Source organism: Schistocerca americana, chromosome 11, assembly GCF_021461395.2.
Source record: "Schistocerca americana isolate TAMUIC-IGC-003095 chromosome 11, iqSchAmer2.1, whole genome shotgun sequence".
Classification (NCBI taxonomy): domain Eukaryota; kingdom Metazoa; phylum Arthropoda; class Insecta; order Orthoptera; family Acrididae; genus Schistocerca; species Schistocerca americana.
The window spans coordinates 193,431,100-193,444,434 of NC_060129.1; the positions used below are offsets into that span (position 1 = coordinate 193,431,100).

Consider the following 13,335-nt stretch of genomic DNA (forward strand, 5'->3'; position numbering starts at 1 on the left):
TCCGACCTTTATCAAAGTCGGAAACGTGATGGTACGCATTTCTCCTCCTTAGACGAAGCATCACAACAACGTTTCACCAGGCAACGCCGGTCAACTGCTGTTTGTGTATGAGAAATGGGTTGGAAACTTTCCTCGTGTCAGCACGTTGTAGGTGTCGCCACCGGCGCCAATCTTGTGTGAATGCTCTGAAAAGCTGATCATTTGCATATCACAGCATCTTCTTCCTGTCGGCTAAATTTCGCGAATGTAGCACGTCACCTTCGTGGTGTAGCAATTTTAATGGCCAGTAGTGTACAAAAGGGAGTTCGCAGTGAAAAGGAATGCAATTAGTCTGTGACGAGCCATTGGAGACCACGTAGCTCTTACTCAGATATACGAGGAGAGCGTACGCGGTCGAATGCTCAGTACACGCAAGAAAATTTGCCCAGAATGCAAATCGAGCAACCAAAAAGCACTGGTTTGGTCCATTGGCATGCAAAGCTGCGCGTCTTAACCTACGAGGCATCAAAGTGGTCAATTGTTCAAGGTCTGGGAGAGGCAATCTTGCGAGAAGCATGGACTTTCTTCATAGGTGGGTGGTAAGGCGCCGTCTCCAGATTGCGACTGTGTGTTAGGTAGGCAAACTCTTCATCACGTAGTTACAGAATGTCCCCGATGGCAACGAACGACGCAATTAATGACTGAAAATCACATGTCTTATTCTTTTTTTCTAATTGGTTTGGTGTACTAACTACCACATAGCAAAAGCACTCTGTCGTCAGGCTACGACTGGCCTACGGGGACCATCCGACCGCCGTGTCATCCTCAGTGGAGGATGCGGATAGGAGGGGCGTGGGGTCAGCACACCGCTCTCCCGGTCGTTACGATGGTTTTCCTTGACCGGAGCCGCTACTATTCTGTCGAGTAGCTCCTCAATTGGCATCACGAGGCTGGGTGCACCCCGAAAAATGGCAACAGCGCATGGCAGCCCGGATGGTCACCCATCCAAGTGCCGACCACGCCCGACAGCGCTTAACTTCGGTGATCTCACGGGAACCGGTGTACCCACTGCGGCAAGGCTGTTGCCCTAACTGCCACATGAAATAATTAATGACGTCTCTCTTTTCCCCTTACATTTTGGCGCCACTTCGACGACTTGGGTCTCCGTGATGATGAAATGATGAAGGCAACACCAGAGATGTACTAATTCTCCTTCCAGCGTGGCTGCTAAAATCGCCGCCGCAGCCATTAAAGCAACTCAGCCCTGACGCAACGCAGACATAAGAGCACACGTTTACTGAAGCACTGTGCTTAAAGGAGCCCAGCATGTGTTTCCACTTGCCTGGCAAGCTTCACGAGAGCCGTTCAGCCTTGTGCACCTGACAACAGGTTGCGTTGTCAGTCCAACGCGACTACGGCATAGCCAGGTATAGGAGTGTTTGCGTATGGAGTTTCACTGCAGCTCAGTTATCACAAGGGTGGGATCAGGAAAAGTAACGAATCGGAGTTAAAGGATATTGAGGAGGTATTAAGAATTGGGGAATATATACGAGTGGTGAAGCAGAGGATAATGAGGAGAAATTAAGAATGGGGGAATATATCTGAGACACGAGACGAAGGAGATTGAAGAGAACTTTTGGATTAGGGAATATATGCAAGTCACAAGCCAAAGGAGATTGAGGGGAAATTAAGAATTGGGGAATATATACGAGTCGCGAGACAGAGGAGAGTTGAGGAGAAATTAAGAATTGGGCAATGTTATACAAGTCATGAAGCAGAGGAATTTGAGGAGAAATTAAGAATTGGGGAATATATACAAGTCACAAAGCAAAGGAGATTGAGAAGAAATGAAGAACTGGGGAATATATATGAGTCATGAAGCAAAGGAGATTGAGGTGAAATTAAGAACTGGAGAATATATACACGAGTCATCAAGCGGAGTCCAAGTCTAGGATGGAAAATGCTGTCGTGTGTTTATCACGCAGCAGCACAGAACCTGGTAGATATCTCCCAATGCAAATTGTATACGAACTTACTAGACACTAATGCGGAAACCTATGTTACGACTTGTTTGTAAATTTGACCAATAGTTTTCTCAATCCGTAAATATTTTGAAAGAGGACAAAGACTTAGTGGCTGACAAGTGTGTGTGGAACAGTATATAGGCTTTCAAAATTGGGGCAAAAATTGACTGAATTAGAAAAAAAATATGGCTCAGTAGGTATTAAAACCACATTCTGGTGATATGCAAGGTACTACGAAGAAAACTTAGTATGAAAGAAAAGCTTCTTCCTTCAGATATGTACTTTTTAGACTAACATAATATAAAAAACGAACTTATTGTTTACTAAAGTGCATCTGGGGACTTAAGAATGAACTGTTTGGCCACCCGGAATGAATTCAGCGAACGCGGAGCACACTTAATGGAGAAAGTAATTGCCACTGGTATAACTGGGGTCGTATTTTGCTGAAACACCCTAAGCTTACAGAAAGAAGACATCCCAAATTTTACTGCAATTAACGTTGCAGTATAATAGACATCTTCAAGGTCTTGGGTGCAAAGGACCTCGATGTTCAGAGTCGGTTCTGCTTACTACAGAAAATATAAAGTGTAGGTGGTCTGATGGGGGTTCGAATTGAGAACAGTCAGTACTAGACGAAAGACAGTGAAGTTGCAGAGAGAAACATTTATACCTAAATAAATAAGTCAGAAATTCGCCGAAAGGGAAAAAAGAACAAATAAAATCCACCATGTTGTGGCCTCCAGTGACCCAGAGTGAATATGCGTTTCACTGAACCTTGTCTTGCGATACTTCGGTCCGAATCCTACTCAGAACACTACGATGAAAGCGTACAGAATAAACTGCTACACAGCATGGGCGGGTTAGAAGCGGAACGTGTATAATCTATGGACAACAAACACACCCAGTCTCGAGCGGAGAAAATCGCCGAACCGGTAGGGAATCGAACCCGCAACGCTAGGACGTAGTAACTATTGTTGACCATACTACACGACGAGTCGCGGAACAATTATAACGGAACTTCACTTGTCGAAACGGGGAACGCAAAACGCTTGCTGTTGTCGTACAGGGTGTCCATAAAATAATGTCCCAGTTATTAAGTTTTAACAGTATCAACTCTAAGCGTTGTAGAGTGTTGGTTCTACGTCACAAGTAAACAGTAACTCTAGACAGTTTTAGATACGCGCAATCGCGAGTGCTGCTTTGTCGTTTTGCCGCTGCTGGCGCCACGTACGCAAAATGGCGACTGCCGAGCGTAAAGCGTTTCCTGTTCCGCAGTTTACTCATAGAGTAAATATCTCTGGAGTGAGAATTCACGTGCGCAGAACAGATTCTGTGTTGTCAACATACATTGCCGGTCTGGTCACGTGTTCTCGGGACGTCGTGTGTTTGTCCGTATAGGGCCCTGTATATTTAGAACGTCACTACATCCCTAGTCCAGACGGATTCTTTTCGTACGTGTCGTGGATTATTTATATATGATGCGCAGACATTTTAACAGTATCCATTTCATACCGGGAATAAACGAGCTACGTAACTTTTAAGGGCAAGTGATATTACATCCTGCTTCTTTGCGATAGGTGTCACAGTTCAGATGCACTCGATTTTTGGTAGTTTTCGGTATGATACGGCATTTTATAGTATTACAGAGCCTGTCGTACAATTCTGCAGCGATAGTCTTGCAAAACGACAGTACGGTATAACTTTTGCAAGTGTCCGAAAAACACCGAATTTTCCACACATTAGCGATTATATCCCTGCTAATTCGTCCTTTTTTTCTGCTATTTCTGCGTATTTATTTTCTCGTCTTTGCGACCTAAAGCACAATTTTTCTTACTGGTGACACTTTGAAGTATTTATTTAACGCATTTTACGTACCTACTCCCAGTTTATTAAATAAATAGTAGACTGCGTAATCTATATACATAATCGACAAGTCACTGATAAATGCATGGAGGATAGTATTTGCTGAAACAACTAACCATTCCGTTTTCCTGTTCCACTAGCAAATTTACGAGAGGAAGCGATTGTTTGTAAGCTTTTGTACGAGCCGTAATATCTGTTATATAGTCATAAAATCTTAGAAAAATAGGTCTACAGAATCAAGCCTTAATTATGATGCGTCTCGAAATTTTTAAACATATACAGTGTCTCTTAATAATATGATAACTATAATTAGAGCTAAATGGTATGTACCCATGAAAAGTTACTATCCCCCCCTTTCACATATTTTTCTTTGCATCCGTAGCAACAACAGTAATTCACCATCGCTATTACACAAACGGTGAAACACAACAAAAACTCTTGATATTATAAACTTCAAACGCTGCAGAAAGAACACACACACAGCGAAGTCCCGAAAACACGTGACAATCCTGGTTTAATGTTGACAACATGCGCAGAACGCAATGCTCACTCCAGAGATATTTACTGTATGAGTTTACTGAGAGTGAATCTGTAAAGTCAGCTCAACGTGTGTTTTGTTTAGAGTTTGTGATTTGCCATGTGGCGAAAACATGCGCCGATGCTATAGTCATTTCGAACTAAAAGTGTCGAAAGAGGATGTTGATCAATTCGGGGCACTTTACCTTCGTAGTTCTTTTAGATTAGATTAGATTCAGTTTTCGTTCCATACACTCAAAAAAATGAGATGATTCTCGCGACTGTGGAACATGTTAGAAAGTGTAACATAAAAACATAAAACATTTGCATATAATACTTAACTACCTTGATCATTTGTCAGGAGATAGTCGAAATAGGTTAATACAATGCAGTAAGCTGGAACAGCTAATATTCACAGAATTAAGATGCTGTCAGAACGAAACACTGTTTTGCACTATTAATAAATTTATCATACACACAATACCTAATCTTGACTGTTGTGACTAAGTGTTGTCAAAATTGAAATCTGACCATTATTTTTACTTAAGGTGCTTTAACAGTCTCTGTTAAGATATTCATGTATGGAGTTGGAGTTGCCTATCAAAAAGTCTTTCAGACTCCGTTCAAACCGTGCTTTATCTGAAACCAAGTTTTTAATGGTTGCTGGCAATTTATTGTAAATTTGTGTTCCTGAATATTGGACCGCTTTTCGGACCAAGGAAAGTGATTTTAGATCTTTATATGCATTGTTCTTATTCCTAGTATTGACACTATGTATTGAGCTACTGGTTGCAAATACAAATGTATTACTTGCTACAAGTTTCATTAAGGAATAAATATACTGAGAAGCAGTGGTTAAAATACTAAGTTCCTTGAACAGCTTTTTACATGATGTTCTTGATTTACACCATAAACGATTCTTATCACCTTAAAAACTTTTGCTCGGTTTGATGAGTTACCCCAGAATATGTTCCCGTATGACAACAGAATGAAAGTAAGTGAAGTATGCAAGTTTTTTTATATTTATATCTCGTACATCTGACGTTACGGCTAATAATGGAAGCAAGGCTAAAAAAAATCAAGACACTTTCATAGTATTTGTCGACCTGGAAAAAGCGTTCGACATTATAAAATGGTGCAAGCTGTTCGAGATTCTGAAAAAAGTAGGGGTAAGCTATAGGGAGAGACGGGTCATATACAATATGTACAACAACCAAGAGGGAATAATAAGAGTGGACGATCAAGAACGAAGTGCTCGTATTAAGAAGGGTGTAAGACAAGGCTGTAGCCTTTCGTCCCTACTCTTCAGTCTGTACATCGAGGAAGCAATGATGGAAATAAAAGAAAGGTTCAGGAGTGGAATTAAAATACAAGGTGAAAGGATATCAATGATACGATTCGCTGATGACATTGCTATCCTGAGTGAAAGTGAAGAAGAATTAAATGATCTGCTGAACGGAATGAACAGTCTAATGAGTACACAGCATGGTTTGAGGGTAAATCGGAGAAAGACGAAGGTAATGAGAAGTAGTAGAAATGAGAACAGCGAGAAACTTAACATCAGGATTGATGGTCACGAAGTCAATGAAGTTAAGGAATTCTGCTACCTAGGTAGTAAAACAACCAATGACGAATGGAGCAAGAAGGACATCAAAAGCAGACTCGCTATGGCAAAAAAGGCATTTCTGGCCAAGAGAAGTCTACTAATATCAAATACCGGCCTTAATTTGAGGAAGAAATTTCTGAGGATGTGCGTCTGGAGTACAGCATTGTATGGTAGTGAAACATGGACTGTGGAAAAACCGGAACAGAAGAGAATCGAAGCATTTGAGATGTAGTGCTATAGACGAATGTTGAAAATTAGGTGGACTGATAAGGTAAGGAATGAGGAGGTTCTACGCAGAATCGGAGAGGAAAGGAATATGTGGAAAACACTGATAAGGAGAAGGGACAGGATGATAGGACATCTGCTAAGACATGAGGGAATGACTTCCATGGTACTAGAGGGAGCTGTAGAGGGCAAAAACTGTAGAGGAAGACAGAGATTGGAATACGTCAAGCAAATAATTGAGGACGTAGGTTGCAAGTGCTACTCTGAGATGAAGAGGTTAGCACGGGAAAGGAATTCGTGGCGGGCCGCATCAAACCAGTCAGTAGACTGATGACCAAACAAAAAAAAAAAAGGCATCTGACATCATTCTTACGGCAAACACAGACTTGTTTAGGCTCTTAAGGAATTCTCTGGTATCCCCTTCCCAACTGAATTTATCATCGAGTTGTAATCTCAGAAATTTAACACTGTCAAGATCTTCGAACTGCATGTTTTCATATGTTATACACATGCTGGAAGGAAATCTCTTACACGTTCTGAACGGCAATATAGTGGGTCTTCGCAAAGTTTAATGACAGTGAATTAGCTTTAAACCACTTATTAATGTCAGTGAAAATTTTATTAGCAGCTATTTCTAACTCTGCACTTGACTTGCTACTTATTGCAATGTTTCTATCATCTGCAAACAAAACAAGCTTAGCATCTGACAATGTAACAGACGAGAGGTCATTAATATACACAAGAAAAAGCAATGGACTCAAGATGGAACCTTGAGGAACATCAGATGTAATTAATTCCCAGTCAGATGACGACTGGCTGCTTAGTGCACAGGTATTTCGCAACGACTCCCTTTGTTTCCTGTCAGATAGAAAAGACTCAAACCATTTCGAAGCATTGCCGGCGACACCATAATATTCTAATTTACTTCACACACCCAAAGGCTTTTGACAAGTCACAGAAAATGAAGTGTGTTCGCAAAGCATGACTTAATTTCATTTGCCAAAGACGACAGTTTGACAGACCACTATTTTTCTACCCACACCCCTCAAACCTAGGGAAAATATTCCTTCTTCTGGCAGTACATCTGACCCTAGTGCAGTTCCTTCAATTTATAAATGAAGGTGCAATGATTAAGTGTTTTATCAGAAGAATTTCACCTTAATGCGATGTGTTTTTTTTTAAATGTATGTATTTCCATTTTTTAACCGTTCGTCTTCGATTTTTAGCTTAAAATAGAAAGCCAACAAGAACTAGATCCTGAACGTGAGCTTTCCACCATCTGTCTGAACACCTAGAAATTTGAAGTGTTCAGTTTCAGTAATCATATGCCCATTCTGTGAAATTAAAACGTGTTAGAAACTGTAAAAACCGAGTCTTACTGTGATTTAGCGTTAGTATATTTTCTACAAGCCATGAACTTATTTCATGAACTGCACTATTTGAAACAGAGCAAATTATTCTCACAACATCCTTTACTATCAAGCTAGCGCCATCAGCAAACAGAAATATTTTAAAGTTACCCGTAATACTAGAGGGCATATCATTTATATAAATGTGTTGCCTATCAATTAGGGGACCCGATTTACGTGGGACGTGGAATAAGTAATGTAACACTTTTTTTTCTGAAAGCAGATTGGTTTCATTAAGCATTCCTATAGACCATATTATTCTCCACTCTTTTGGTTGTGTGCTATAGATTATATTAGTTTAGATTCAGTTTTCGTTCAATAGACCCAAAAATCAGAAGATTCTCGTGGGTGTGCAATAATTCAGAAAGTATAACTCAAAAAACATGAAACATTTTAATATAATACTCACTACCATGGTCATTTGTCAGGAGATTGTCAAAATAGGTGAATACTTTACAGTAGACTGGAACTGCGAACATTTACAGAATTAATACACTGTCAGAACGAAACGTAGTTGTAGACTTTTAATAAATTTATCACGCACAAAATACCTAATCTTGACTGCTGTGACCAAGTGATGTTCAAAAGGTTCAAATGGCTCTGAGCACTGTGGGACGACATCTGAGGTCATCAGTCCCCTAGAACTTAGAACTACTTAAACCTAACTAACCTAAGGACATCACACACATCCATGCCCGAGGCAGGATTCGAACCTGTGACCGTAGCAGCAGCGCGGTTCCAGACTGAAGCGCCTAGAACCGCTCGGCCACAGCGGCCGTCTCCAAGTGGTGTCAAAACTGAAATCTGTAGGAGACATTTTTAGTTAAGCTGCTGTAACTAAATAATGATCCACATATTGAATGTCTGTAAGAAAAATTAGGTTACTTTAACTCCATTTTTATGTATGATATGTTCTAAATTATCTAAAATACACTGTTATAATGTACCATAGAACATGGGACAGTCTTTTATGGACCTCCACAGGCAAGGTAGACGTTTAATTTCACTGAGTAAGTTACAAAATTTGTACCAAGCGTCTGTCTTCACTCCTGCGCAAGCCATTGTCTTACGAAACTGGTCGATTCTTTCTGTAACAGCTTGCACTGTGCATCGGAAACGACCTGTTGGCGGCGTGGTGTCATTACTCGCTGGGAGCTCTCTATCTCTCGCGTAGTGCCACGTCACACGCCAGTAATGACCTATATATAGTCCGTTGGCGCCCACACTCGCACCAAGTTATCTGTTCTCGGCAGCGTCTGTAAGTGACCCTGTTTGACCCTCCATACAATGTCTAGCCCCGAGGGGTTATCGCTGGCTCTTCGCCGAATAATTGCTCACAGTGTCAAAGGGTCCGCCCGATTACTTCTCTCCCTCTCTCTCTCTCCCTCTCTCTCTCTCTCTCTTCCTCTACTCGCCAGCTCTGGACGAGTTCATTTCTTGTTAGGCCTACGCAGAATTGATCCGTGTCGACCGAATGACGTGCCACCCCTACAAATATTCACGCCAGCTTCCGGCGCATAAATTGTTGCCTACCAACTAGGGGGCACGATTTACGAAGGACGTACAATAAGTAATGCAACACTTTTTTTTTCTGAAAGCAGTTTGATTTCATTCGAGATTCCAATACATATTATTCCCCACTCTTTTGGTTACTAAACCCTAATTTTCAACATAGTCTCCACTCAATACTACGACCTTACACCGCCATCCTGGAAGACCTGTATTTCCGCGTCTCAACTGCTAGACGTTGGAGCCAACCTGTATGGTGGTAAAACATTCAAACATTCAGTGTGTGGTTTTCAAGAGCAATAAAAAGGACGCAAATGATTATGGTGATCTCTATTCCAATTTTGTGTACAGGTTCAGGAACTCTCGGAACAGACGTGATGCAAAACTTTTCTTGATATATATATATATATATATATATATATATATATATATATATATATATACAGGTTGCTACAAAAAGGTATGCCCAAACTTTCAGGAAACATTCCTCACACACAAAGAAAGAAAATATGTTATGTGGACATGTGTCCGGAAACGCTTACTTTCCATGTTAAAGCTCATTTTATTACTTCATTTCAAATCACATTAATCATGGAATGGAAACACACAGCAACAGAACGTACCAGCGTGACTTCAAACACTTTGTTACAGGAAATGTTCAAAATGTCCTCCGTTAGCGAGGATACGTGCATCCACCCTCCGTCGCACGGAATCCCTGACGCGCTGATGCAGCCCTGGAGAATGGCGTATTGTATCACAGCCGTTCACAATACGAGCACGAAGAGTCTCTACATTTGGTACCGGGGTTGCGTAGACACGAGCTTTCAAATGCCTCCATAAATGAAAGTCAAGAGGGTTGAGGTCAGGAGAGCGTGGAGGCCACGGAATTGGTCCGCCTCTACCAATCCGTCGGTCACCGAATCTGTTGTTGAGAAGCGTACGAACACTTCGACTGAAATGTGCAGGAGCTCAATCGTGCATGTACCACATGTTGTGTCGTACTTGTAAAGGCACATGTTCTAGCGGCACAGGTAGAGTATCCCGTATGTAATCGTGATAACGTGCTCCATTGAGCGTAGGTGGAAGAACGTGGGGACCAATCGAGACATCACCAACAATGCCTGCCCAAACGTTCACAGATTCTCGGTAGCCCACACATGTTGATTGTGAAAATTTACAATTTGATCACGTCGGAATGAAGCCTCATCCGTAAAGAGAACATTTGCACTGAAATGAGGATTGACACATTGTCGGATGAACCATTCGCAGAAGTGTACCCGTGGAGGCCAATCAGCTGCCGATAGTGCCTGCACACGCTGTACACGGTACGGAAACAACTGGTTCTCCCGTAGCACTCTCCATACAGTGACGTGGTCAACGTTACCTTGTACAGCAGCAACTTCTCTGACGCTGACATTAGGGTTATCGTCAACTGGACGACGAATTGCCTCGTCCATTGCAGGTGTCCTCGTCGTTCTAGGTCTTCCCCAGTCGCGAGTCATAGGCTGGAATGTTCCGTGCTCCCTAAGACGCCGATCAATTGCTTCGAACTTCTTCCTGTCGGGACACCTTCGTTCTGGAAATCTGCCTCGATACAAACGTACCGCGCCACGGCTATTGCCCCGTGCTAATCCGTACATCAAATGGGCATCTGCCAACTCCGCATTTGTAAACATTGCACTGACTGCAAAACCACGTTCGTGATGAACACTAACCTGTTGATGCCACATACTGATGTGCTTGATGCTAGTACTGTAGAGCAATGAGTCGCATGTCAACACAAGCACCGAAGTCAACATTACCTTCCTTTAATTGGGCCAAATGGCGGGGAATCGAGGAAGTAGAGTACATATTGACGAAACTAAAATGAGCTCTAACATGGAAAGTAAGCGTTTCCGGACACATGTCCACATAACATCTTTTCTTTATTTGTGTGTGAGGAATGTTTCCTGAAAGTTTGGCCGTACATTTTTGTAACACCATATATATATATATATATATATATATATATATATATATATATATATATATATATATATCAGCTGGAACGCCAAATTGGTGATTATCAAGCAGGCTTTCGCCCCGGTCGCTCATGCATAGAACAAATATTTAATTTAAAGACAATATTAAAACACAAAGCAATTAGAAATGCCCCCATAATTAGTACATTTGTAGATTTTAAGAAAGCCTATGACTCAATTGACCGGCAATCTTTGTTTAACATTTTAGAGGAACTTGGACTTGACTCCAAAACACTAAGGCTTATCAAAGAATCACTGACAGACACTGTATCTAAAGTTAAATTCAGGGGAGAAATCTCTGAACCTTTTCTCATAAAAACTGGAGTACGTCAAGGTGACGGGCTATCTCCACTTCTGTTTAATATAGTCCTGGATAAAGTCATTAAGGAATGGGAAAAAGAATTAAAAAATCAATCCTACTGGAAACCAATCCATCTTGGTAGAACCAAAGACAACGTGGAGATATCTTGTTTAGCATTCGCGGACGACTTGGCCGTACTTGCAGATGATGAAGAAATCGCCACCAAACAAATAGAGATCCTTAAGGAATGCGCGGATAAAGTAGGTTTACAAATTTCGTTTCAAAAGACAGAATTTTTCTGTACGAAATTCCATATAAACAGTTTGAACACAAAATATGGAAAAATAAATAGAGTAAAACATTTTAAATACCTAGGTGAAATTTTGGAGCCAACCGGAGGAGAGAAAGTTGCACAGAAGATCAGACAACAGAAAATGAAGAGAGCATATGGTATGACACATGAAATATACAATAAAAAATGCATCTCCTCGAACACAAAAATCAGACACTACTGCGCAGTAATTAAGCCAGCAGCACTATATGCTAGTGAAACGCTCACACTCCACACAAAATGTGATTTAGAAAAAATACTAAAAGAAGAACGCAAAATTATGAGAAAGATTTTAGGTCCAAAATTAACAGAAGAAGGATACCGGATACAATCAAGAAGAACCACAGAAACTATATCAAACCTGGCAGCAGACATAAGAAGGCGAAGATTAAAATTTTATGGACATGTCACTAGACTTCCCCCCACACGACTCACCAACAGAATTCTCACTTACATAGAAAAAGTCAAATCAACAACACCATGGATTAGCCAAGTAAAATTAGATTTACAAAAAGCAAATATTGAACTTAAAGATGTCAAAGATAGAAAAACTTTTAGAAATAAGGTGGAAAAGTGGATTGTATTGTCGGAGAAGGAAGCACTAAAGAGACCAGGAACAAAATGGACAGAAGAAAGAAAAAGAAAACATGGAGAACGAATGAAAGAAGTATGGAAGAAACGACGTCAGAAAGCTTTGCGTGATCCTTCTGGGTCCATTCGCGATAAGTAAGTAAGTATATATATATATATATATATATATATATATATATATATATATATATATATTGTGTGTGTGTTTTTTTGGGGGGGGGGCGGTTGACCGATTTAAATTTTTAAAATCTAAGTTGTATTTAGAGGTACTCGTTCTGCACGGATGAACAATGGAATGTCACTGCTCCACAGGGTGTGATACGGCAGCTGTTACGCCCGTGGCGTTGGTTTCGCTACAACCCTGACAGCCGGCAGTTCCCTGCTGTGTGTGTGTCGCTTTACGTAAGAGAATAACATTGTACAGCCGTTATGGCTATTTGACGTCGGTGCTTTGCAAGAATTACCATAGCTCACGACGTTGTTTTCTCTTTGTGTTCCAGGTGAGTGAGGCAAGCCGCTGGAAGGCGCTTTGGAGTCACCGCCTGTCTCGTGTGTGTGTGTGAGTAAGTGTTGCCTGGCCTGTAGTTTACTCGTCCTTCATATCTGGAGGGGAGAATCTTGAAAAATAGACTGGTAGCAGCCGGTCTGACGTTTGTTTACTTGCGGACGCATTTATCTCGGCGAGATTATGGCAATAAAACACTCTGTCACAATCACTTCAGGCGTTCGTGACATTTTAATACACTGCACATCACGGTTGCTTGGTTCAAATGGCTCTGAGCACTATGGGACTTAACAGCTGAGGTCATCAGTCCCCTAGAACTTAGAACAGACCTAACTAGCCTAAGGACATCACGCAAATCGATGCCCGAGGCAGGGTTCGATCCTACGACCGTAGCGGTCGCACGGTTCCAGACTGAAGCGCCTAGAACCGCTCGGCCACACCGGCCGGCTGATCAC

General features: G+C 41.4%; 1 pseudogene; it reads right to left on the minus strand.

Annotated features, from left to right (window-relative positions):
- Window positions 1-948: 948 nt before the first annotated feature.
- On the minus strand, window positions 949-1,066 carry LOC124554278 (annotated as a pseudogene).
- Between the last annotated feature and the right edge of the window lie 12,269 nt (window positions 1,067-13,335).